The 27,568-nt window shown below is 37.0% G+C and overlaps 1 protein-coding gene across 7 annotated transcripts in view; it reads left to right on the plus strand.

Moving 5' to 3' along the window:
* scrib (scribble planar cell polarity protein) overlaps window positions 1-27,568 on the plus strand; it is a 1,177,936-nt gene that overhangs the window by 699,579 nt on the left and 450,789 nt on the right. The gene's annotated exons all lie outside the window — the stretch shown is intronic.

Here is a 27,568-nt window from a genome sequence, read left to right on the forward strand (position 1 = left end):
TGTTTGTGCTCTCAAAAACCCACCCAAAGAACACAGGCTACCACTCCCATATGATTACCTCCAAGTGCTAACCCACTACCAAAACAAGGTAGTAAAGAAAACAGAAAATAAAGCTATAGAGCCACAAGAAACACAAGATCCAATAGATTTCAAAGTCAAAGATACCTGATGCCTCAGACCTGGAGATCTTTGTGAAAGAAGACATGGAGATAGGCCAGCATCCTTTCTTCCAAAAGAAGAATAAATCCACGACTGAGAAGCAAAATACTCAGCCTGTTGCAAAGCAGATGGATCCAGCAAACCTAAATAATGTCCACATTCAAATTCTTGCACTTGAATTGCTGTGAATTCTGTTGAAAAAGTGATGAGGTTAAGGCTCTCCTCTGTAAGCATCAACCTACTTGCTTTTGCTTGCAGGAAACATATTAAATACTAGAACTGCCACGATGATCAATTTGACCATTTGCCTTCTTTAAATTGTTGCAGTTTTGCAGCACTTTTAACTACAGAAATGTGAGTCCATGACATTTCCTAACTTACAGCATTAACTTACACTTATAGCATGCACAATTGCAAATAATTTTGCATACATTTTTATTTTAAATTTTAGCTCTATACCTAAAACTGTGAAAGCAGTCAATTTGAATGTAAAATTTCAATAAAGGTAGCTAATTTTTATACAGCTAATGAAGTTTTTGCATTTATTTACCTTGTGACAGACATTTGTGATTTGAATCACCCTATGGTTTTTGAAATTACATGCTCAGGTGTGCATATCTGTGCATGCCACTTCATGAGTGTGTGTAGGAATCACTACTATATATGTGCAGTGCCATTTTAGTTTAGTCTGGGTGAAACTTTATACGTGAAAAGGTATTTCAACAATTTTTACAATGCTAGTTTGATTGCATTACTAAAATGTGGTAATCTCATGGTCACTTACCCAAGTGCAGATTCAAAATTGTCTAGAGGAATTAGGACAGCTATCTGAAAATGAGTTTGGAGAGGGGAGTGGAGATGAATTTAGAGAAGAGTGATGAATGAATTCTTAATGAAAGAGGTCAGGAGTCTAGCAGTAGTGAAAATAATACTCCTGATCCTTGTACATCAAGTGATACTGACACAAATACATGGCATCATAATTATAAAAACTATATCTGTCTATCAGTGGGCAGAAAACACTTCAAAATCACAGCACATATGGAAAGTTATAAAATCTGGTAGTTCTTCAGCTGGACGGGCTGAATTTCATTATTCTTTAATTCCTTTGATTTTAGTGCAGTTTTGCACTGAAATCAAAGTCTGAAGACAATTGCAGGATAATAATTGGTCTATATCCATTCAAGAACATGATGCTTTTATTGCTGTACTTTTAGCTCGCAGAGTGTATGGTATACTAGAAATTTAAAACTTGATAGTTTGTGGTCAACTCTATTGGGGAACTCAACTTTTTCATGATACAATGTCATGTAACAACTTTTGTGAAATTAAGCTGTTCATAAGATTTGACATATGTTCTTCAAGAAAGGTTCCTCTAAGAAATCATAAATTTGCTTTAACTTCAGAAATAATATTATGATGTAAATTTATTCCAGTCTAAAACTAGATGCCAGGTTCACTCAGTAAATGGCCAAAAAACTATTCCAGTAGCAGCTGAAACAAAATTCCTGAAACTGATATTTGATAAAAAGTTGCCATTTCTCCAACACATTCATCAAATGCAGATAAAGTGCAAGAAGGGGACTAAATCTCCTATATCCAGCTCCTCAAATAACTGGGACACTGATAATTGGCAGCAGAATCTGACATATCTCAGATTTTTTTTTTTCATGTTTTTGGGTTTTTGAATTCTACTTGAAGTATACCAATGTGTGACCTTTTATTAACGGAATGAAATACTTATTAAATGTATTTTTAATATATTAAAAACTTACTAATGAAGAACAGAATAACTTCAATTATTACAGTACTGTACTCTCTATTTAATGCTATAGTGGTGAAATTGTTTATAAAAAAACGTGAAAAGTGGCATAATCAAAATAAAACTAAAAAATTTTTTCCAAAAGAATGTACTACATTGTTTGGGAGCTTCTGTGTAAATAACTGACTAACATTAAAAGTGTTTGAAACTGAAACCATTAGTTACAACCATCACCTGCCAACATAATTAAAAGAGAAATAAAACTGTGATGGTTTATATTGTTGAGCCATTTGTCAATTTTCATGATCATTTTATCCTGACGATCACAGTTCAAATGAGAGGAAACTAACATGCCAAGACGCCATCCCCCTGGAAATATCCAATGGAACACAAGCAAAAGTAACAGGAAGTTATGAAACTCGAATGTTTTGATAATCCAAAGACTTGCAAGATTGTAATATATACAGTCAAACTTGGTTATAACAACCCCGGAAATAACGAGATCACGACTGTAATGAGCAAAAAGTCATTATGATTTTAATTTATGCATATTCCCATACAATCACTCACTGTTATAACGAGCACACTACACGGACATACCGTACAAATTTTGGTAATTATGCAAACATTCTTAATTGCTCAGGTTGTCGAAAAAACCAAATTCTTGGAATAGACAAAAGTGAAAGGGGCGACTTAACTTTTATGACTACTCGCCATCGGATTAGGGGCGGTTTATGACCTAACCTTGTTCTTTCGGGGATGGGAGCTATACAATGAGCATTGGCGTTCCGCTTGTAATTTCTATGGTTACATTACCCTATTTACAGATTGTCTTGTATTCATTGAACCATAAATTTATTTTGGGATGTTTAAGAATTTTGGAAACAATAACTGTTTGTATGCAGATCACTTTACTGTCATTTTAAAGTAAAATCAGTTAGAAATTAACTTTTCCTTCGGAAACACATCTACCAATGAAAGAAAGTGTCAATTCCCAAAAAAGTCAAAATTATTTGTGAGTTAGAATGCAGTGCAAAAAATTTGAAGTGTGTAAAAAGTTTTCTTTGTCCTCTTCAACAGTATCAACGTTGTAGACGAATAAACGCGTTTACATATCGGCACTGGAAAAGAACATAACCAGGGAAAAAAATAATTTAGTAAGTGCGAGATTACAAACGTTGATGAAACATTGCTTCAATGGTTCACTACGCAAAGAAGTGCTGGATTTTCAATAGACGTCTGATCTTGAAGGCTCAAGTGTAAAAATTTGCTAAACAGTTTGGATGCGATGATTTTGTATGTAACAATGGTTGGCTGGATCAATTTAAAAACCAACATAATATCGTTTATGGAAAAATTTATTGTAGAATCTCAATCTGCAGATCTAATAATAGCAAATGACTGGATTGACTGGGCAGAAATCTGGAAAGATTTCAATGACATCTACAAAACAGGAAATCATGTTTTTATTGATTTGTATTGTTTTTAATTAATGAGATATAAATTGTGTTTAGTATTAAGTGTATGGTTTTAAAATTACAGACAAATAAATTGTGTTTAATATTAAGTGTATTATGGGAGTAATAATAATAATACTGTACATCCAGTGGACCAGTAACTCGATTTTTAATAAGTTAAGATAATACAAGGAACTTTCAGGGTAACGAACCCCTTCTTCAGCAAGTGAAAATAAACATATAGACAATATTAACAAAATATATATGTTAGAGATAGAATAAAATAAATACTAATTGAGCTGTGCATGCTCAGATGACTTTGAGAGTGCACGCATGACCATGAGATTGTGCAAAAATTAGCATTAGCATTAGCACATGATGCAAGAAAGCAAGCTTATATAGCATCAGCCAAAAAAAAACCCTTATTTCACCCATCCTCTTGCTCCAAATGTTTGTCAAGTTCTGCCTTGAATCTATTTAAGTTATCAACCTCTGCAAAGACAGATGGAAGTTTGAGGCACCTCCGTAGCCAGGTGGGAAGGAGCAGCAGTGCATAGTGCAGCAGTGCAAGAAGCACATGCTTCTTGATTAGACCGGGGTTCGAGCCCGTCACCACAAAATACGGAGAATGTGGAAAGGTCAGGGAATGACCACCGCATATCCCGGAGCAATATGGCCTTAGTTGCTAATGCTCCTAAAAACCAAATAACAAACAAAACAAATGGAAGTTTGTTCCAGCAATCAACCACCTGCTGGCTAAAGGAAAACTTACGCACATCTATTCTACAACCATCTTTCCTCAATTTGAATTTATGCCCTCTCAGGTTTTCTGAGCAAGAGGAAGAATGCCATCAGCATTGAGCATGCTAAAACCATTCAAGGCTTTATACACCTCAATCAGATCACCTTGCAGGTGCCTAGTCTCCAGACACTGGAGACTAGTAATTTTCAAAACTTAAGCCTTTCTTCATAAGAGAAACCTTGGTTCTGTTCACTAATCTTGTTGCCCTTCTCTGTACTCGTTCCAACAGTTCTATATCCTTCTTAAAATGAGGCCTCCAGACCTATATACAGTACTCAAGGTGTGGCCTGACACCATTGCCTTATACAAGGGGATAATCACCTCCTTAACCCAGCTAGAAAAATTCCTGTATATCATTGACAAGACACCATGAGCCACTCTTACAGACTGTCTGCACTGCTCGGAAAACTTCATATCTGCCTGCACAATTACCCCAGGTGCTTTTCATTCTCTACCACTGTCATTGTGGTAGCACAGAGTTGATACGTTACTCTGGGATTACTGCTTCCCATATGTAGTAGTTTACATTTGTCAATGTTAAACTTCATTTGCCACCTCTCAGCCCATCTGCTCAACTTTTCCAGATCCTGTTGCAGCAGTGCACTGTCATTAGTGTCATTAACAACCCTGCCAACCTTCGTATCATCTGCAGACTTGGACATTAAGCCTGATATACTATCATCAATATCATTTATAAATACAGAAAACAACAATGGACCCAATACTGAGCCCTGAGGGACTCCACTAATAACATTAGTCCACGATGAGCAGTGTCCATTGATTACCACTCTCTGTCTTCTCCCACTCACCACTCAACCATCCCTTTATCCCTTGCAGCAATTTGCCTCCAATGCCACACTGCTCCAATTTGTGCAGCAGTCTTCCATGTGCAACAGTATCAAAGGCCTTTCTAAGGTCCAAATATATGATATCAAAATTATTCTTTGCATCCATTTCCTTTGTGACTACATCATAGTATCCAATCAAATTATTCAGACAAGACTTCCCCTTAACAAACCCATGCTGTGACAGAGCTATAACTGAAGTCTTGTATAGATGATCCCACAATGCTTCTTTAACCAGTGCCTCCATTAATTTCCCTGGAACAGAAGTTCAACTAACAGGTCTGTAATTACCTGTGTATCCCTCGATCCTCCTTTATGGAGTGCGGTCACATTTGCACATCTCCAGTCCATGGGTACCTCCCCTGAGTCCAGGGAAGCTCTCATAATTATGGCTAAGGGTTTGCTTTTCTTCCTTTACCACCTTCTTTAATATAACTGGATAGATTCCATCCACCCCAGGTGCCTCTCTTATGTTTATCTTCAACAATTTCTCCTCCACTTTACTCGCAGTTATTACAAGATTATCTAGCTTACTGCCAGAGTTGAATAAACCTCTGGCATTCCCCTCCCTGAATAACTCCTCATGTGAGAATGTAGATGCAAAATATTCATTTAGTTTGTTAGCTACCGGAGCAGAATCGTCAACAGTTGAACCATCGATATCAAGTGGACCAATCTGATTCATCCCCTTCCTTCTAGAGTTTACATAAGTAAAGAACTCTTTGCTGTTTTTCTTTGCATCCTTTGCCAAAGATTTATCGTAATCTGCCTTCGCCTGCCTAAACTCCTTTGTAACTTGGTTACAGACCAGCTTATATCTATCATAGTCTTCTGTGTCACATGTTAATTTATATGTTGTTCATTCACTCCTAGGTCGGTGCTCATTGTTGGTGCACAGACGTGTATGAGATTGCTGTCATCGGTTGTCGAGTTTCAAAACTGTTGATTCTAAGATAGGGTGTAGCCTTGTATCCTAGCAACGATTTAAGGTTTTTGGACAGCTTGATATAATTAACGATTCTAACCAAAGGTGGTGACAGTAGTGCTAGGATTGGTCAATCTGTGATCATTCATCAGTGTTAGGGTCATGATGAGTTGACCAGAAATGGACTTGGATGATGGCTTTGTGACTCATCGAAGCCCCCCCCCCTTCAATGACAGTGTATCCACTGCCTGTATTCCTTGCTATCCGGGCACGTTGGACCAGATTTCTAACATCCCAAGTGAGTACTGCATGAAATGAATACAACTCCCTGGTAGGAGCTTATGTTCTCTGGTCTCGAATGTAAAAACTCCCATTGCCCCTCTGTTACGTAGTGGAATAGTATACTGCGTAACATGCCGCAATCACGACAGTTGCTATATAGGAGAGAGAGCTTGAAATGCCTTCAGGATCGTCTCGCGGAACACGATAGATCGATTCGCCTAGGTGACACTGAACGCTCTGCATTTGCAGCACATTTCTGGTCAACTCATCATGACCCTAACCCCAGACGCAATTGTGAGGTGTTTGACCAATCCCAGCACTACCATCACTGCCTTTGGTTAGAATCATTAAATATATCAAGCTGTCCAAAAACCTTAAATCGCTGCAAGGGTACAAGGCTACACCCTATCTTAGAATCAACAGTTTTGAAACTTGGCAACCACTGGCAGCAATCCCATACACGTTTGTGCACCAACAATGAGCACCAATCTAGTGAATGAATGTTTGCAAAATCTTGCAGTGATGTGCACACTCTCAAAGTCATCTGAGCATGCATAGCTCATTTAGTATATATTTTATTCTATTTCGAACATCTATATTTTGTTAGTATTCTGTATGTGTTTATTTTCTATTGCTGAAGAAGAGGTTCATTACCCTGAAAGCTCCTTGTATTATCTTAACTTATTAAAAATCTAGTTACTGATCTACTGGATGTACAGTATTATTAGTATTAATCCAGTACCACAGGCCCATTCTCCTTTATTAAGTGTATTGTAGTTTATACAATCATATTAATATAAATAATATGTAGGTATATACTAATCTTTTTTTGTTTTTTGAATCTGTCTTTTTATCAAGTTATTGAGAATTAAAAAAAAAAAAATGTGAGGTAGGTTTAACTCATCACTGATATAGTGAGTAATGGTTATAATGAGGAATTTTGTCGGTCCCTCGATCTTCATTATACCCAAATTCGATTTTATTTTGAAGAAAGTTTTAATGAGTTACACTTCATTTATGCAGAAGCAATGAAAAAATGTTTGCAGTTTATTAAATATCTGGAAATTATTTGATAACAAACTGTTGCAATAGTAATATGCTGCTTTCTTATATATATTAGATGTACTGCCATTGTATTTAAACTGACACCACCATCTTGGTAGTTAATCAGGTATACAATGTTTTTAACTGTATATATATATTCCATACATATTCCTTCTTCTTTATGTTTGTTTGTTTTTTAACATGGTACTTAAGTTTCTATATGAAGAAAATGTTAGTAATATTTGTGTTCCAAAAAAACTCCTACAACCAACAAGCAAATTAACAACAAGAGGGCAAGGTGAGGTGACTTGAAATGCATCTCTTCTGAAGTTACAACATAGAATACTGTATTAATTAGAGCATTGTTAATATATTTTTAATTGTTTTGATGATATCAGACATTAAAGTATCAGATTAATTTATTTTTATACACATGGATTTTATGAGCAAAAGTTTTCTATCTAACAATATTATGTTTGCAATATAATAAATCTATCTGGAAATTATCTGACAACAAACTGTTGCGATGATAATGTACTCCTTTCTTATAATTATTGGAGAACATCCACTAATTATAAGAAATAATTTGCCACAGATGATTTCCAGACAGAATTATCAGCACATTGCAAACATTTTTTCCCAACCCTTGCATAAGTGAAGTGCACCTCATATTGAAATTTTCTTAAAATTATGTTTCCAAAAGATGGTGTCTGAACCGTGTTTGTTTTCCTAATTTGAACTGTAATCGTTCGCAATTACGTGACCATTTGAACTGATAAACAGACATAACGGTGTATTAACAGTGATCAGAATTTCAGGGCATGCCATGAGAACAGTCCCCAGACTATAACACCACTGCTTCTAACCTGCCAAATGGCAACAGTGCTCTAGGTGCCATTGCCTCATGTTGCTTTCTTCAAATTCAGATATGCTCATCAACATGATAGAGCCAGAAACTGGATTTATCAGACTAGATGACAGATTTCCATGTGTCAGTGGTCCAGTGTTGGTGCTGACATGTCCATACAAGGCACGTAGTTTCTTGTGTCAGAGTGAGCATGGGTACCCATGTCAACCATAGACTACTATAGTATAGCCACTGTGTGCTGCATAATCCATGTGGATAGTAGTCTTGCTATTACTACATTGTATTGGGTGATTAGCTGGGCTACCATGTTTTCTCAGTTCGAAAAAGAAATGAAATTATATGCAGCTCCGCTGAACGAGAAGTTTTTTAGCCATATTTAGCCGCTTAATTGACCAACTTTATATAAAATTATTTTCTATAAGTAGCTTATAGACCTAGTCAGGATCCTTAGTTTATTCTGAATTGAGACAGCGAGATTTGGAAGTTAATTAATACTTAAGTGTCGTAGATTTACCATTCGTAACTTGCCGCCATTGTTATACGATACAGCGTTATATCCCAAACTAGATAGCGTAAGCTTAGTATAGAATATAATATAATATTGTCAATCAATCAGTAAAATCTATTAATCTTGTTAAACTTCATTGTCAATTAAATTGTGCTTTTTAACTAAATACATATAACGACTTAGATTACAAACGTAACATAATTAATTAATACATAACTCGATACGGAAGTTATATAAATGGAACTCATAGATTATACTCGATGCTGAAAAATATATATAGCATTATAACTGTGTTGGGATACAAGTTTAGGGTTATAATTTTGAACTGAAATTGAAATTAAATCGAAATCATGACTCAGACCACAGCAGCAGAGCAAAAGGCTCAAGCTAATGCGAGTGCTGTGGCTCAGGGGAGAACTGAGGAGGGCAGTTGCCCTCTGAATCACAGCCTTTTAAAATGCTCTGCTTGCATGATGTTTTTGGAGCAATTGGGTACGGGACATGATATTGCTATGGGGGATGTCTTCGTGTGTGTGCGATGTAAGGAGTGTAAGGAAATCAGGCAACAACTCAGCGTTGTTATGGGCCTATATGAGAGCTTGAAGGACAGGGTGGATGTCCTCGAAGGATCTAAACTGAGGGGCCCATCAAGCTCTCAGCTGCACATCAATGCCAGAGCTTGCACTTGGATATCACGCAACACAGCGCCAACACCCAAGGCAGAATGTGTTGGTCCCACAGGAACTAGTAGTTGTTGGTGACTCTATTGTCAGGGAAACGGGGAACATGCTTTGTAAAAAAGGATACTTGGAACAGGACCAGGGTATGCCTGCCAGGGACAAAGGTTGATGATGTTGTAGAGCAGATATCATCTTTTAAGGGCACAAAAGGTGATATGGTTCTACAAGTTGGTACTCATTGTGTATCATAAGTATACATTAGTTGTACTAATGATATTAAGAGTAGGAGACCAGCAGAATTACTTAACAAGTACGGGTCACTGTTGAAAAAAGCCGTGAATTAGGGTTGGATTTGGAAGTGTCGGCAATTCTGCCCAGACACGATAGGAGGAAGTATAAGATGAGAGACTTGTCTATCAATTCGGCCCTGGAAAGATTGTGAAAGCTCAAGGGATAGAATTTTTTTCGGCCTGGTCTGTACTTGTTAACAGGAGAGACTGCTTCTACAGGGATGGCATACACTTAAATAGCTTGTGGGGGATACAAGGACTAATAGATTAACAGTAGCCACTGGCAGAGGTGAAAGTGATTCTTGCACTGCTTCTATTGCAATGAGCAGCAGTGTGTGAAAACAAGATACAGGATATTTCAGAGACTGGTAGGAGTCATTGCGGTACAGGTAAACACATGGGTTGTGTTAGAGTAGCTAAGAATAGGAACAGGTGTGTGTGTATCCTTGCGTGTACACCAATGCTAGTAGTTTGGTAAATAAATTTGACGAATTTGAGATATTGCTAAAAACATCAAAGGCAGATATTGTTGGGATATCAGAGACGTGGTGTCACACAGATATAAGGAATGCAGAACTGGAATTTGGGGAGTACAATGTGTACAGAAAGGATAGACAGGATAGGAAGGGAGGAGGGGTTATGCTATTAGTTAAGAAACACATAAAATCCAAGGAAGTGATGCCAGTTGACCTGGCTGGACAGTGCAGAGTCGAGTCAGTTTGGCGTGACATAAGCATTGGGAGATCAAAATTGAGAGTAGGACTGTGCTATAGGCCTAATGACTCTGATGAGTATAATAAGAAACTGTACAGGGAAATAGAGTGGGCCAGTAAATCATAGAGTCTTATAATGGGGGATTTTAATTTCCCAGATATTGACTGGAATTTGTCTGTTGGTCACTCACACACTAGCAAGGCTTTTGTGGATTTATTGGATGATTGTTTTATACATCAGCAGGTTCGGGTGGCAGCTAGAGGGAGTAATACTCTTGATCTGATTATCAGTAGCGATTCTTCATGCACTAAGAATCTTGAGGATAGAGGAACCACTAGGTGGCAGTGATAACAGTGTGCTGAAGTGGGATTTACTCAAAGAGGTAACTACCATCAGGGGTAAAGGGAAGGGTTTTTGCTTTTGTAAAGGCGACTAGGATGGTCTGAGACAGTATTTAAATTCTATACAGTGGGACCAACTGATGATGTTACCAACAGCAAATTCAAAATGGGAAGCATTCAATGAACTTATCTTGGAAGCTACTAGGATTTACATACCAACTAAGAAATATTGTTCAAGGTTTAGGCCTAAATGGATGTCAGATGAACTAATGAGACATATGGCAGAGAATAAAAATGCATGGGATACATATAAATTAACGGGTGACATGGAAGCCTATGATAGATATAAGCTGTCTGTAACCAAGTCACAAAGGAGATTAGGCAGGCAAAGGCAGATAACGAGAAATCCTTGACAAAGGATGCAAAGAAAAACAGAAAAGAGCTCTTTACCTATGTAAACTCCTAGAAGGAAAGGGATGAATCAGATTGGTCCACTGGATATTGATGGTTCAACAGTTGAGGATCCTGCTCAGGTGGCTAACAAACTAAACAAGTATTTTGCATCTACATTCACACATGAGGAGTATTAGTAGTGGCATGTGATGCAAGAAAGCAAGTGTATGTATGAGCTTATGCAGCATCAGCCAAAAAAAAAAAAAAAATCACACCATTCCCTCCAAATGCCTGTCCAGTTCCTCCTTAAATTTATTCAACCTATCAACTTCCACAACGACAGATGGAAGTTTGTTCCAGCAATTAACCACTCGCTGGATAAAGGCAAATTTCCGCACATCTATTCTATATCTGTCTTTTCTTAATTTGAATTTGTCCCCTTAGGTCCGTAATCTGAACAAGTGGAAGGGTCCCATCAGAATTCAGCATGCTCAACCCATTCAAGGCCTTATACACCTCAATCAGATCACCGCACAGGTGCCTAGTCTCCGCAGTGACTAATGTTATTAGTGAAATCGCCACTGCGATTTCACTAATAACATTAGTCCACGATGAGCCACTGCTCATCATGGACTAATGTTATTAGTGGAGTCCCTCAGGGTTCAGTGTTGGGTCCATTCTTGTGTTCTGTATTTATAAATGATATTGATGATGGTATATCAAGCTTAATGTCCAAGTTTGCAGACAACACAAAGGTTGATAGGGTTGTTAAGGGCACTACTGATGCTATGCTGCTGCAACAGGATTTGCGAAGGTTGAGCAGATGGACTGAGAGGTGGCAAATGAAGTTTAACATTGACAAATGTAAAGTACTACATATGGGAAGCAGCAACCCCAGAGTGATGTATCAACTCTGTGGTACTACACTGACAGTGGTAGAGAATGAAAAGGACCTGGGGGTAATTGTGCAGGCAGATATGAAGTTCTCTGAGCAGTGCAGATGGGCTGCAAGAGTAGTTCATGGTGTCCTGTCAGTGATATACAGGAATTTTTCTAGCAGGGATAAGGAGGTGATTATTCCCTTGTATAAGGCAATGGTCAGGCCACACCTTGAGTACTGTATACAGGTCTGGAGGCCTTATTTCAAGAAGGATGTTGAGCTGCTGTTACGAGTACAGGGAAGGGCAACAAGATTAGTGAATGGAACAAAGGGTTGCTCTTACGAAGAAAGGCTTAAGTTTTGCAAATTACAGTGTCTGGAAACTAGGCACCGGCGAGGTGATATGATAGAGGTGTATAAAGCCTTGAATGGTTTGAGCATGCTCAATGCCGGTGGGATTTTTCCTCTTGCTCAGAATAATCACCTGAGAGGGCATAAATTCAGATTGAGGAAAGACAGATGTAGGATAGATGTGTGGAAATTTGCCTTTAGCCAGCGGGTAGTTGGCTGGTGGAACAGACTTTCATCCCTTGTTGTGGAAGTTGATAGCTTAAACAAATTTAAGGCTCAGCTGGATGGGTATTTCGAATGAACGGAGGGGTGAAAATGGAAGTACTGTAGGTTTTTTTTTTTTTTTTTTTTTTTGGCTGATGCTGCATTTCTTGCATCATATTCCTCTACTAATGCTAATGCTGTATATAATATGGCTAATCTCTCATTGTTCCTTGGAGTTAAGAACTGTATTCCCACAGTCCACAAAATCAATAACAGCAAATACATAAAGTCATGGGGAAAAAGAAATTACATACCTGGCCATTTGAAAAATAAAAAATAAAATTAAAAACAAAAACAATCATAAAGAATAGAAATGGGAAAGATCATTTTGTATATATAGGAAATTCTTAATTTTTTATAATATAGGATTGTGCCCACTTAAATACTTTAATGCAAGAAACTGCAGCACACTTACCCTTATTTTAACCACAGCCTGTTTTTTGGTTAAAATAAGAGTTTATTCATACCATGCTTGCATTGAATGTGAGCATGGTAGAAGCAGTATTTCTACTATTGGATTTATCTAATATGATGAACTTTTCCTGTCCTGTCATAGCTTTTTATCTTTTTTATATCTCTTCAGTGTGCTTACAATTTCATGCAATAAGCCATTAAATCTAACTTTTTTATTATCTGTTATCAGCAGAACTAGTATTTTTATTCTTTCCATAATGATATTTTAATTGGAAATTAAATTTGAATGTGTTAATGGTAAAATGTTGTATAAGTAATATATTCCTGTTTTATCTAAAACAACAGTTCTTTCTTGCATAAAAGACGACCTGGCTTGTATTTTAAATTTTTTTTCTTAGCTCGTATTGGAAAAGATGGAAAAAAAGACTGTATGCAATCCTTTTTTATATGAGAAAGAACTGTGGCCTCAGAAACATGTATATGGTGCAAAAAATTAACTGTTACTTTATGTATATAAAGTAATAGTTAAATTTTTGCACCATAGTCACATTTTATTATAATAAAAAATAATTGCACTTCTGTATTAAAAATAAGTGTTACTGTTTTCTTTATATGTGGATATACCACAACATAATAATGCACTATGAAGATGTTTTGATTTTAATGTTATTATAATAGTGAGTTTTATATATTTATTGTGGATGGGTGGGATTTGGCATTTCAAAATACATGAATGCAGAGGAAAATACTTTATGAATGCAATATCTTGAAGGTGGCCTCCATCCCTTTATTAACATTAATCCACTCTTGAGCACAAGGTTTCCTTTACTCTTTTTGGATTTGGAAGAGAGGATGCAGAATGCATGGTTTGCCTGGGGAGCCAATTGCAGGGTTTGCCCAGGACACAGACTGCATGACTCACCTGTGGTGCCAAATTATTTGCAGCTAGTCTAAGGCTGCCCTGTATTAACCCCAGTAGCCTTAATCAATGATATTTATACTCCATGAAAAGCAGTAGTGTGTGAAAAGTGTGGATTTCATACCTCCCTCCTTTCCCCACAACTAATCAGAAGTAAGTTTGAGCATAATGCAATATTTGGGGTTTTATTAGTTATAGGCTGGTATCTATAACCATCTGCATGAGAACAAATAGATTCATCTCACCCATCTATTTAATGTATTATCTTACTTTTATTATCCTGGTTGAATAAATGTGTATTTGAATTAACTGGTATGCACAGGTTTATTCATTCTTAATTTATCCAGAATTCCTTTACAGTTATTATTCTTATTTCTCTTTATTTTGATATTTAAATTTGAAAATCTTCTAAGACTTCTTAAGTAGCACATCCAAATGAAAAAAATATTCAATGAAATTTGAATTAAGGGATCTATAAAGAATTGCATCCTTTGTACAAAAATCCTGATTTGTTTAAAAAAAAGTCATTAATCCTTTGATATGTCTGTCAATGATACATTGACAGACATATCAAAGGACACATCATTGTTGGACATGTTTTGTTTTTAAAAAAGAAGTTCCACAATTAAAAAATTTGAATTCTATACATATCTTGAGTTATATTTAATTGATTTTCATTTAACTAACTACTACCATTTAACTAACTAACTACACCCCCCCCCCACCACACACACACACACACACACACAGTTGGCCCTGGGTGCCAAGCAATTCTTGTGCATTTAAAGAGCATTTTTCTCTCCTGGGACCGAATTTTCCTTGTTTTCTCTCTTACTTGTTAAACTTTTCTGTTAAGTGGCTCTACTTTCTTAAAGCACTAAGAAGAGAGCCCAGAAGAAGGAAAGTACCTTTTTCTTTAATTTAATTAGTCTGCTAACTGTACTAACCTCTATACTTGGCCACCAAGTGGCACTGCTCCTGCCTCCCCATGTAACCTAGGTGGTAAAGATAAACCCCCAGGGCCAAAAGGAGCCATTGTGGATACAAACAGTTATCCACCTTTAAAGCTTTCAAGCTCAAGATATTCTGATTTTTTTTTTTTTTTTTTTTTTTATGTAAACCCCAAACACGAGAGGTATTAGAACATATAGTACTTAGTACTGTGCTTGGGTTGTGGTAAAAAGGCTTTGAAGAGTAGCACAGTGTCATGATGATATACCAAATTTCCTAGTAGTACATTCTCTATCTGCCCAACCTGTGGGCACATTATTCCCATTCTTGATTCAAAAAATTTGGAATCAATTGCTGGATCACCAAAAATGGTGAAAATACTACAATCCAGAGACCTAATTGAAACAGCTACCTCAAAACATTCTGAATGGCTGTTAAAGACAACCTTTGGTGGACTGATAGAATAAATAAATTCATTAAAAGGTGTCATCAGTCAGTTGAACCTAATTACAGTCTCCAGGAACTCAGCGGGCGCCTCCGTAGCCAGGTGGGAAGGAGCAGCAGTGCGTAGCACATGCTTCTTGATTAGACCGGGGTTCGAGCCCGTCACCACCAAATACGGAGTATGCGGAAAGGTCAAGGAATGACCACCGCATATCCCGGAGCAATATGGCCTTAGTTGCTAATGCTCCTAAAAACCAAAAATAACCAGGAACTCAGCAATCAAAAAGTAATAAATGTGAAATGAATCATGACTGAAAAAGATGGAAATCTCACTCCAATTAGATCCATCCTTTTAACATGCAGCACTACAGACTTACTTACATCCTCAATTAAAGTTAGCTATTTAAACTGTCGGATTTGACATATATAATGTGACCTTATATTCCGAGTTCAATTCGTTGCTTTAAATATCAGAAATACAGTAAGACCCCCGTGGAACGCCATAATATAACGTGATTTTCTTGTACATACATGCGTATAATAAAGTTTAATTGAGAAATTAAACACACAGTAACACATTATGAACATTAAATACAGTAATAATAAAGTACAGCAGACTCGATTTACCGGGATTGGATTAACCGGAACACTACAAGACTCCAAATAAAAAATTTTAAAAAATCAACCAGAAGTCTTAAAATTTAAGTAATAACTAGAATAGGTATAAACAGATATTTTGCAAGTCGTAAATAAACTACAAGAAGTTGTCATTGGGAGATTTAGTATACCTATTATCTTGAAACTCCAGCTGTCTTCACACCTACCACTCAAAACAAAACAAAAAAAGAGAGACCAAATGTTTAGTTTGGTTTAGTGCATTGCGTCGATTGTTCCGTTCCGTCGCACCACAAAAAGGACAAATTTTGTTTCGTTATTTATGTCAGGGATGTCGGAATTTTTTTTATATAGTAACTATTTTATTTATTTATTATTTATTTATTTATTTTTGTTTAGAAGTCACGAAAATGATGGGCTTATGCAAGAGTTGTGGGCTTATGTATCAAATTAAACAAAAACTTGAAATTATTCAAAAGTTTGAAAACAGCACATCCGTTAAATCTCTAAAGAACCATTATAATGTTGGTGACTAAACCATATGCTACATTGTAAAAAATAAAGGGAAGCTATTCGATTTAAAATTGACATCGTAAAAAAGGGAAGCTATTCGATTTAAAATTGACATCGTAAAAAATAAAGGGAAGCATCGTATTGGACACGTGAGTAGCACGTGTTAAGTTTTTTTTTTTTTTTGTTTTTTTTTTTCCGTGGTTAACCGTGGGTAATCGATATGGGGGCACAACTGTACAGTCATTCCAAGCAGGCACGTCAAGATGATTCCATCGGCAGATCTGAAGAGCATACTCAAGTAGATTTCTCAGTCACAACCCCTAGTGTCCAAACTGCAAAGCAAGCTGCCCAGCCTTTTCCAAAGCTTGCAAACTATGGATAACAGGAAAGAAAATTCGAAAATATGAAATAAAAAATAGTCATGTTTTCTGAGGTACATAGGCAATTTATGTTGAGCATGCCTAGTAGTCGTTCCTATGCAGCTCGCACCCAAAACTTTCTTTCTACTGCAGCACAAATGGACGTATCAGCTCTATTTAACACCTGTCTAGCAGACTGGGTGAAATCTACACTTTCAACCTCTAAAAAAGATATTCCTCCAAAGAAAACTAGCGAAGCTACACATACCCCAATCAACATCCCTATTGATATTCCATCAGCCCCATTTGACAAAGAAGGGTTAAAATCTGACACTAGCTCAAAAAAGTGGACTCTCCCACCAACAGTATGGATGCAGGTGAGCTTGTTTTAGAACTCCATGCAAAATGACACCATGAATTCTGTACACTCCTTTTTTCCTGACAAAAAGGCAAAATAAAACAAGACAGTCAAAAATACTCCACTTTCAAAAAACAGTCAGATCAATTTGCCGCAACTACCCAAATAATGTCTAATATCATGCAGAGAACTAAGCAGCAATTCTGACCAAAGAAGAGATTTATTGATTCCATTCAATAAAGATTTACTAATTCAATTCAACCCAATTGGAGTATATCTTCAGGAAACTTTCTTATCATAACAAGCTTCACCAAAATTTAAAAATTACATGATGTATAGGAAAGACAGGAGCTCAGAGTCCTGTCTGCAGAGAAGTAGGTGTCTTATGAAATCAAATATACCCTCCAGGCACATTCAGTTACAAAGGTCTAGAAGCCACGGTAACACATATTTCATTGGTACATCAAAGACCCTAGCGTCTATATATATATTCCACCTTCTCAGCCATTTTCCAGTACAGAACTTGATAATCTTATTATGCAACTCCCATTTACAATCTGTCTTTTTGTTGACTTCACTGGCCACCATCCATTATGTGAGTCGCCTATGATGGACACAAGAGGCAAATTGATCAAAAATTCATGAATAATAACCTAATTTATTAAATTTTGGATCTCCTACCTATATTCATCTACCTACAGGATCTACTCCTGCAATAGATGTATCAGTCTGCTCGCCATCCAAGTATGACATGGTCAGTGATAAACGATCCTCTAAACAGTGATCACTTTCCAATCATTTGCTCGTTACAAACATGGGTAACTACAACTCTCGAGCAGTGATCCACTTGGAAGTTCAACAAGGCAAACTGGGACAGCTACTCTACCCAGTCCCAGGAGTTAACTTCAATTAGACAAGAGTTAAGTTCAGTAACTAGCCATTGACAATGTAATTACTTACATTACCAATCAGATACTAACTGCAGCTAAAGATTCCATTCTGAAATCACGGCCTTACAAATGCTCCCACCAAAACAATATCAAAGACGCTGGGGTCTTTGATATTGTTTTGGTGGAATGCAGATTGCCCTGATGTGAAACATGAGAAAAATCGTGCTTGGAACAACTTCCGCAGCTTTCCTTCCACCATTAATCTAATCAAATAAAAAATACTTTAAAGCCAAAGCAAGACAGATTAGGCAGAAAGCCAAATGTGACTCCTGGATTGCATTTACCTCAGCTATCATCATAAAAGATACTGACCCACGGTTCATCTAGAGAAGAATACAAGCACTAAATGGAAAATTCTTTTGGCCACCTTCTCCAATACTCTGTTGGAATGGGAAAGATCTGTCTTTGCCTAAAAAAAAATTGCCAATGTGTTAGAATCATTCTCTACGCTATCTACTACCACTTCCTACTCAGTCTCCTTTCAGCACATCAAGCAGATGCAGAATGCCGCAAAATTAACTTCTCCACACATCTCTCACTTCCATACAGCCAACGTTTAATTTAACAGAACTTAAGGAATCTTTAAATAAATCTTAAAATAGTGCTACCATCCCAGATGATATTCATTACATTATTCTAAAGCAGCAGCTCCCAACTGATGGTTTGCGAACCCCTGGGGGTTCGCAAAGTGTTCCAGGGGGCTTGCATTAAAAATTCTATAATAGTGTCTGCTTATATTTACATAGGTATATTGTTGTAAACTACAACAATATACCTATGTATATTGTAGTAATAACTAATAATAAACAATAAATTAAAATCAAATTAAATAAAAAGTAAAGAATTACCAAAGAAAGAAACCACATCTCCCACAATTATTTATAATTAGTTTACTATCTTACAGTACTTTACAGGTACTTATCTACAGGTACTTTTTTTTTAGAACCTATAGTACTTAGTACTGTGCATAGGTTGAAAAGTTGAAAGAAGATACTTGTTGACATTAGACTTGAACTTCTGTTGATTGTAATTTTCAGGAAATACGTATGAAGGAAGGTTGTTCCAGAAAACAGAAATTGAATGAATAAGTGAGGAAGAAGAAAAGTTGGTTCTGTGAGTTTGAACTTGGACAGTAAAAGGATGTTGACTGTTTGCGGCACGCTTTCGGATTGCTTTGAAAGAAAGAAAGAAAGAGAGAATTATAGAAGCCAATTCAGAAGAACAGTGCCTGTGGAAGTATCTATAGAAAGGTCTATGAGTCAGAGAGTGGAGAGACTGTTAGAGATTAGACTTGCACGGTAGCACAGTGGTATCGTCACTGTGCTCCCCACACCAGGTGGAAAAGGCCTGGGTTTGAATCCCATCAGTGACACAAGGAATTTTAATGGGCTTTCTTCACTCCGTGGCTGAGTTAGTCAGTTTCAGACACAATAAATATATGGATAGATGTAATCATTTATGGTTGACCCTAATATTATAATTTGTTGGGGTTTTTTTTTTTTTTTTTTTGTTAGAGATGAGACATTAATTAACCTAACTGCCCTCTTTTTTAAATGGAATCTAGAAGTCTGAGAGAGGTTTTGGGGACACCGCCCCAGGTGTTGGAACAATATTCCGTGGGAGGCCAGATTTGCAATTTCTACGGAGACAACAACAGTTTGGAAGAAAAAGTAACGCCAAGAGAAAAGGAGAAAACCAAGTTTTTTAGATGCAGAGGAAGCAATATTTGTAATGCGCTTTATGCAGAGAGATTAGAAGTCAGGATAATCTCCAAGATCTTGCCTAGAAATCGGACCATCATCAAACATAAACATAAGAGTGGAAGAATCCTTTTGCGAGATAAGACAAGACTGAGTTTTAGAAGGATTGAAATTAAGTTATCTTTTTCCCATTGGAGAATTACTTGGAGATCAGCATTTAAGGAAATGGTAGTGGATATTTGAAAAGTTGGGTCCGTTTGAGCAGAGCAAGTTTCTCAAACTGGAATGTGGAATACAACGTGCTATCGTCAGAAAAACTATGGATAGGATTTCTGGTCAATGGAAGAAGGTCATTAATATACTTGGGGTACACCAGCATTAGTGGAGAAGTTAGAAGACAGAGAGCCATCTACCATTAACTAGTGAGCGGTCAGAGATAAAACTGGATATTCAATTACAAAAAACAGCTGGCAAACCATAGGATGGAAGCTTATTAAAAGACCTTTATGCCGAACATGGACAAAAGCCCTGGAGATGTCAAGAGCAACTGCTTGTGTTTCACCCAACTTTTCCATTGAATTTGTCCATAAATAAGTAACATAAGCCAGAATATCACCAGTGTATCTCCACTGACTTAATCCATACTATTGATCATTGATCTGACGAAATGTTTCTAGATAGTTTAAAGAGTTGGCGGTTAATTGATTTCTCCATTACTTTAGAAAAAGTAGAAGTAATTGCAATGGAGCGATAATTGGATGGGAGGGATTTTTTCACCCTTTTTAGGAATAGCTGGTTATGAGCAAATTTCCAAGCAGAAGGAAAAACACCTTTGGAATAAGGAAGTGAAAAGAGTGGCAAAGAATAGAATTAAGCTCAGGTTTTGAGAACAAGTGGAGAAATACCATCAGAACCTAGAGCTTTCTTAGCATCAGATTCATCAAAATCCTTCTGACATCCATTTGACGGAAGTCCACAAGAGGCATTGAATGGAGAGTTTGAGGTGATTTACCAAGATCATCAATACATGAGTTGGAAGAAAAATAGGATGCCAGCAGGTCAGCTTTATCTTTGGATGATGTTTCAACAGAACCATCTGGTTTTGACAGAGATAGGCAAAAATTGCAGCCAATGGTTATTAGCAAGAGACCGAATGTTCGGCTGCCATTGGACAAGAAGCAAGTTTTCTACTCTTAGCCTGTTCACAATCTAGATTGGACTGGTTAATAACTGCTTTACAAAGTATAAATAATACTTAATAATAAAAATTATTATTATGCTATGTCACTTATAAAAACATAGTACTCGAAATATTTTGTAATAAAAATCCAGAAATATTTTATGATTTCAGAGAATATAGGCTTAGTGGTTTGCTTTAAAAATATTACGTTGAAAGGGGTTCACTAAAAAAAAATTTTACGTTGAAAGGGGTTCGCAAGTCAAAAAAGGTTGGGAACCGCTGTTCTAAAGCAATTACTTGAAGAAGACTTACGTACTCTACTGATTTTTTCTAACCAGATCTCAGAAAATGTTTACCCTCATTCCTGGTGGCATTCTTTCATTCTTGCCATACTAAAACCAGGCATTATAGACCAATATCGCTTACAAGCTGCATGGAAAAATTTTTGAGAGAGTGGCATATGGGAGGCTTAAATGGATCTTAGAATCAGAGAATCTTTTATCAGTTCATCAATATGGCTTTCGTAAGAACAAATCCAATGTTTGCAATTCCTTTGTCATGAACATCATCTAGTCATAGTGAACTTAGATATTGATGGTACATTTGACACTACCTGGCATTATGGACCTTTACCATCTAGGGCTAAGGGATTACTCCTCAGATAATTCAGAATTTTTTTTGCCTGCACTCTTTTCAGGTCTGCTATCAAACCAATACTGTCTACATCTCGTTTTCAGGAAGAAAGAGTACCACAGGGATCTGTACTCAGCACAACTTTATTCGCAATTCAAGCGAACAACATAACCCGAGACATCTATCAAGTTATATTAAAGGAGGTGGCAAAGCAATTAAGCAAACCCTTAGCCATAATTATGAGAGCATCCATGGACTCAGGGGAGGTCCCCACAGACTGGAGATGTGCAAATGTATCCCCAATTCGCAAAGGGGGATCGAAGGGTGACACGAGTAATTACAGACCAGTTAGTTTAACTTCTGTTCTGGGTAAAATAAAGGAGTCACTGGTTAAAGATGCATTGCAGGATCATCTAGACAAGACTGCAGCAATAACACATCATGGGTTTGTTTAGGGAAAGTCTTGTCTGACAAATTTGATAGGATATTATGATGTGGTTACAAAGGAACTAGATGCAAAAAATAATTTTGATATCATATATTTGGATTTCAGGAAAGCTTTTGACATTGTTGCGCATGGAAGACTATTGTACAAATTGGAGCAGAATGGTATTAAGGGTAAGTTGCTACAATGGAAAGAAGGATGGTGAGTGGGAGAAGACAGAGGGTGGTAATTAATGGGTGCTGCTCTTCGTGGATTAATGTTATTAGTGGAGTCCCACAGGTTTCAGTTTTGGGTCCACTGTTGTTTTGCATATTTATCAATAATATTGATGAAGGTATATTGATCAGGCTTAGTGTCGAAGATTTCAGATGATACAAAGGTTGGCAGGGTTGTTAATGACAGTAATGGCAGTGTGCTACTGCAACAGGATCTAGATAATTTGGGCAGATGGGCTAAGAAGTGGCAACTGAAGTTTAACATTGACAAATGCAAAGTACTGCATATGGGTAGAAGTAACCCCAGAGAAACGTACTAACTGTCTGGTACTACACTTAAGGTGGTAGAAAATGAAAAAGACCTGGGAGTAATTGTGCAGTCAGATATGAAGTTTTCTGAGCAATGCAGACAGGCTGCCAGGGCAGGTCATGGGGTTTTGTCAATGATATACACAAATTTTGCTAGCAGGGAGAAGGATGTGATTGTCCCTCTGTATAAAGCAATGGTCAGGCCACGCCTTGAGTACTGCGTACAGGTCTGGAGGCCTCATTTTAGGAAGGATGTAGATTTGCTTGAGCGTGTACAGAGAAGGGCAACAAGATTGGTGAGGGGAATGAATGGATCCTCTTACCAAGAGAGGCTTAAGTTCTGCAAATTGCAGTGTCTGGAGACTAGGCACCTGCGCAGTGATCTGATTGAGGTGTATAAGGCCTTGAATGGTTGAGCACGCTGAATTCTGATGGGATCCTTCCACTTGTTCAGATTACGAACCTAAGGGGGCATAAATTCAAATTAAGAAAAGACAGATGTAGAATAGATGTGCGGAAATTTGCCTTTAGCCAGCGGGTTTTTAATTGCTGGAACAAACTTCCATCTGTTGTTGTGGAAGTTGATAGGTTAAATAAATTTAAGGAATAACTGGACAGGCATTTGGAGGGAATGGTGTGTTTTTTTTTTTTGTTTTTTTTTGGCTGATGCTGCATAAACTCATAAACTTGCTTTCTTGCATCACATGCCACTACTACATCCCCAAAACTGTTGAGGCCTGCATGTATGTGGATGACCTCTCGAACTTGCCATTAACAGAATTACCGCTGGACACAATGGACATCAATTAGCAGAACAAAAATTTTCCATCACTCACTTTGTAAGTGACATGCTCATAACCCCCCACCCCATCCCCTTTCTGAACTACAGCTAAACAATAGTCCAGTACTGCTAGTAAACAGCATCAGATTTCTGGGCCTGATATTAGATAGCAAGCTAAATTTTCAGACACATATCACTCATCTACGAACTACTTGGTTAAAATAGTTGATCAAACTTCAGTCAGTCTCGTCCATATCATGGGGGACTGATCAGTACTCCTTACTTCACCTCATCCATTCACACTTAGATTATGGTTCTCTAGTGTATGACTCAGCTAGGAGAAGCACTTTAAAACAGACAGATTAAACGTCATCCAGCACAATACTCTGCACAGCCCTGGGAGCTTTTAGGACTTCTCCAGTCCAAAACCTTTATGTTGAAGCATATGATCTCCCATTATGCCTGAGAAGAAAAACATTGCTGTCTCACTATGCTGCTGAGATCCAAAGTCTCCCATTGCATCCTTGGTTTGAGTATCTGTATAATACCCATTGGGATTCTTTTTATGATAAGAAGCCAAATGAAAACCTCCCTGCAGCAGTCAGGCTAAGAGAAATTCTTCAAACTTGGAATGTTGATTTAAATAAAATTTCTCAGGACACAACTCTTCCTGTTTCACTGTGGCTTCATGCTCCCACATCTCAGGATGACTACTTCCAGTGGGGAAAGAATATTTTATCTTCCTCCAATATCAGACAGTTGCACTTAGCTCCCTCTGCCCCTTACTCTGATAACTGTACAATATACACAGATGGATCGAAAACTGAATGTGGTAGGCGTTACAGCAGTCTTTGTCTTTCCTTCATTCACAGTTACCACTTCATTACCAGCTAAATGCACCATCTTTAGAGCCGAACTGCATGACATAAAGCTAGCACTTGACCAGATTGTTGAATTTTCCATTTCACGTGCTCTAATCTATACTGACTCTCTCGGTGTGGTCTTTGCCATAAAGGTAAATTTCTCTTCCTCTCATCCTACACTGTAAACCATTCACTATTAGTTACTCTCCTGCAGTGAATCCAATCAATCAGTAATATTTTGTTGGATCTTAGGTCATTCTGGAATTCCGGGAATTGAGAGTGCCGATTCTGCCACTAAACAACCTATTCTGACAACTTCAGGTTCCTTATATGGATTACAAGCCTATAATTCACAAGGCCATTACCATAACTGGTCACAGATCTGGCAAAGTAATGCCACCAACAAACTTTACTAGATAAAAGAAGGTCCAAAGTTGTGGCTCTCGGGATACAGACAGAACAGATGAGAAAAAGTGGTATTAGTAAGACTGAGAATTGGGCACACTCATCTTACACATTTGTCTTTATTATTGGGAGAAAATCCACCCCAGGGCACATCCTGTCACACTCAGCTCATGGTCCATCACTTTTTGTTAGACTGTCCATGTTACTCATCCATCTGCTGTAGCACCAACCACCTTCCAGTCTTTCTGCAGATTGAATAAAGCTCAGATTTTATAGAACTCTTTATATACTTGAAGTATATTGGCTTATACACATCAGTATAATTAAATAGCTGTAATATATTAAATAAACTATGACAGATGCAGTTTGGCCCCAGTAGCCCTTGTGTTGTTAAACATCGTATAAACAATAACAGCAGCAGCATCACACACAGTTACAGAACTAGCAGTGTAATAATTTTTCTGCTGGTTTATGACTAGTGCCATGATGGTAAAATAATGATTTCCTAATTGCAAAAAAAATATTCAAGATAAAAATGTTGCATATCAGAATTGGCTTGCATCAAAATCTCCAGGTTCGTTTTCTGTCTACGCCAAAATTCACAAAATTGTAAAGCAATTATTAACCAGTCCAAACCAGTTAAGAATGGCCACAAGAACCTTTCTCTTGTGTCCATTCTTAATCTCATGTTGTTTTCCATTACATGAATGCAAAATGGGATGATCTGTGAGATTTCTTGTCTTCTTTTTCTTGGTTGGATTTCTGTTTTAAATCTTCTGATGTTAACATTTGTTCAGATCGTGTCAGTGAAATTATTCTTGTAGGGATGAAATCTTTTATAGCATCCTATTTTTCTTCTTACTCTTGCAGTGAATGATCTTGGTAAAGCTCCTCCTACCATTCCCACTACACTCCATTCAGTACCTTCTGTGATCTTCCATCAAAAGGATGTCAGAAGGATTTTGAACAGTTTTGATGATAAGAAAGCTCCAGCTCCTGATGTTATTTCTCCACTTGTTCTCAAAACCTATGCTCCTGAGTTTACTTCCATGTTGCCTTTTTGTCACTTTCTTATTCCAATGGTGTTTTCCCTTCTGCTTTGAAATTTGCTCATATTCAGCCAGTTCCTAAAGAGGATGACAAATCCCTATCATCCAGTTATCTTCCTATTGTAAATCTCTCTCTCTCTCTCTCTAAAATAATAAATCAATTAACTGCCAACTCTTAAACTGTTTAGAAACCTTCCATCTAATCTGAAGACAGCTTGTATTAGGGCTTATGTTATGTTAGTGATCATACGCCCAAAGTCAGATGGGATGTGCATACGTATAGAATGCATACCTTTGTACACATTATAGAACACCGATACCAATACAGGGCTTCAGTCAAAATCAAAACGTAACACTTGCTCAATTCACTGTCCATTAATCTGTGGATACTAGAACAGTTACAGAACAATATCCTACTGATAGATTTTTATCTAGATATCGGAAAATAGCATTAGAGATTGGAGTGATTATAATTGCATTTAAGCTCACTTTTACAAGTGTTCAAGGATAGACATCAAGTAAACAAACAAACAAGCTATTCTAAATGTTCATGCCAGCAGCATATTGTTTTGTTTATAGCAGCTGAAACTGAAGTAATATAAGGAGTGACACGGAGAGTAGAATCTCCAAAGCAGGTACCAATTCTAAGCACCAACTGTTGGTAATAAATGCACACAAAGGAAATATGCATTTTAGAAAAACATCCTTATCCCAAATATTTCCTATGCGAAATTTTAATTTTCATGGCCCATTACTTTGGTTTTAAATGTTTAAATAAATAAAAGCTCTCAAGATCCAGGCCCTTAACGTGATTCCACAGGCAGCTTATCTAGCTCTTTTCCCCCACAACATACCTTTTTTCTCTCCATGGCAGCTGGTATTCAGTTTTGAAATATGTCAAATTAATATGACAGAATCTTTATAGTAAAAATAATTTATGGTATATATCTATATATTCACCCCTTTTTTTTTTTTAACAGCATGTTAAAATGAATTGCCATATTTAAAAATATATAAAATAATAAAAAGAATCATACAGATATTTGAAATGCTTTAATGGTTCTTTCCTCTCAACTCATCATATAATTACTGCACATCAGCCCTCTGTATCCCCCACAAATAAGCAAAGTCTAGTTTGCAAATGGCAAAACCATAGTTAGCAAGCGATACATGTACATGAATGATATTTAAAATTAAAAGCTTATTTACTTCTAGTGAGTGTCACTAGGCAGCATATTTCTTCAGCCAGAATGTTAAATTATGAGTTATGTAATTAGAATGACAGTCTTCAGAATGTGAATTGCTTAATTTTTATCTGTATATCACTATAATGTTTTTTATCTTACTGGTTAATAATTACCCACAGAAGCATGTTGATCCATTGCAATAATTTAGTTTTAATGTTACACTGCTCACAGGAATATTATTCTTAACTAGGAATGAAACAATTCTCTGTTTGTCTAATTTTTCAGTTAAAAAGCTACTCATAATTGTAGGCAGTCCAGACCTAACTAGTGTTAACCAGCATAGTATATAGTTATGTTAATGTTGTTTCTAATATTTAATGACATTGGCAAGGGATTGTGGAGGAAGCTATCGGTGTTGTTGATTATTTGAAGTGTGGGAGAAAACCAGAACACTTCGACTGGTTACAAATATGATAATGAAAAATGGCAACTAAAAAAGATTTAACACATGAAAGTAAGCTTTTGCACTTAAGGAACAGAAACACAGAAATTACTTTTAGACTTGGGAGGGGGTAGTGATTTAGGGTGGTTTAGGATGAAAAATACATAGTGATTACAACGTAACAAGACATGAAATTTATGCAGTGTGAACTGGTAGATAGGATGGTACATGGTGTCCTATCAGTGATTAGTAGTAAGAAAAAGGATGCCAG

Source organism: Mastigoproctus giganteus, chromosome 12, assembly GCF_048544385.1.
Source record: "Mastigoproctus giganteus isolate SK-2022 chromosome 12, ASM4854438v1, whole genome shotgun sequence".
Classification (NCBI taxonomy): domain Eukaryota; kingdom Metazoa; phylum Arthropoda; class Arachnida; order Uropygi; family Thelyphonidae; genus Mastigoproctus; species Mastigoproctus giganteus.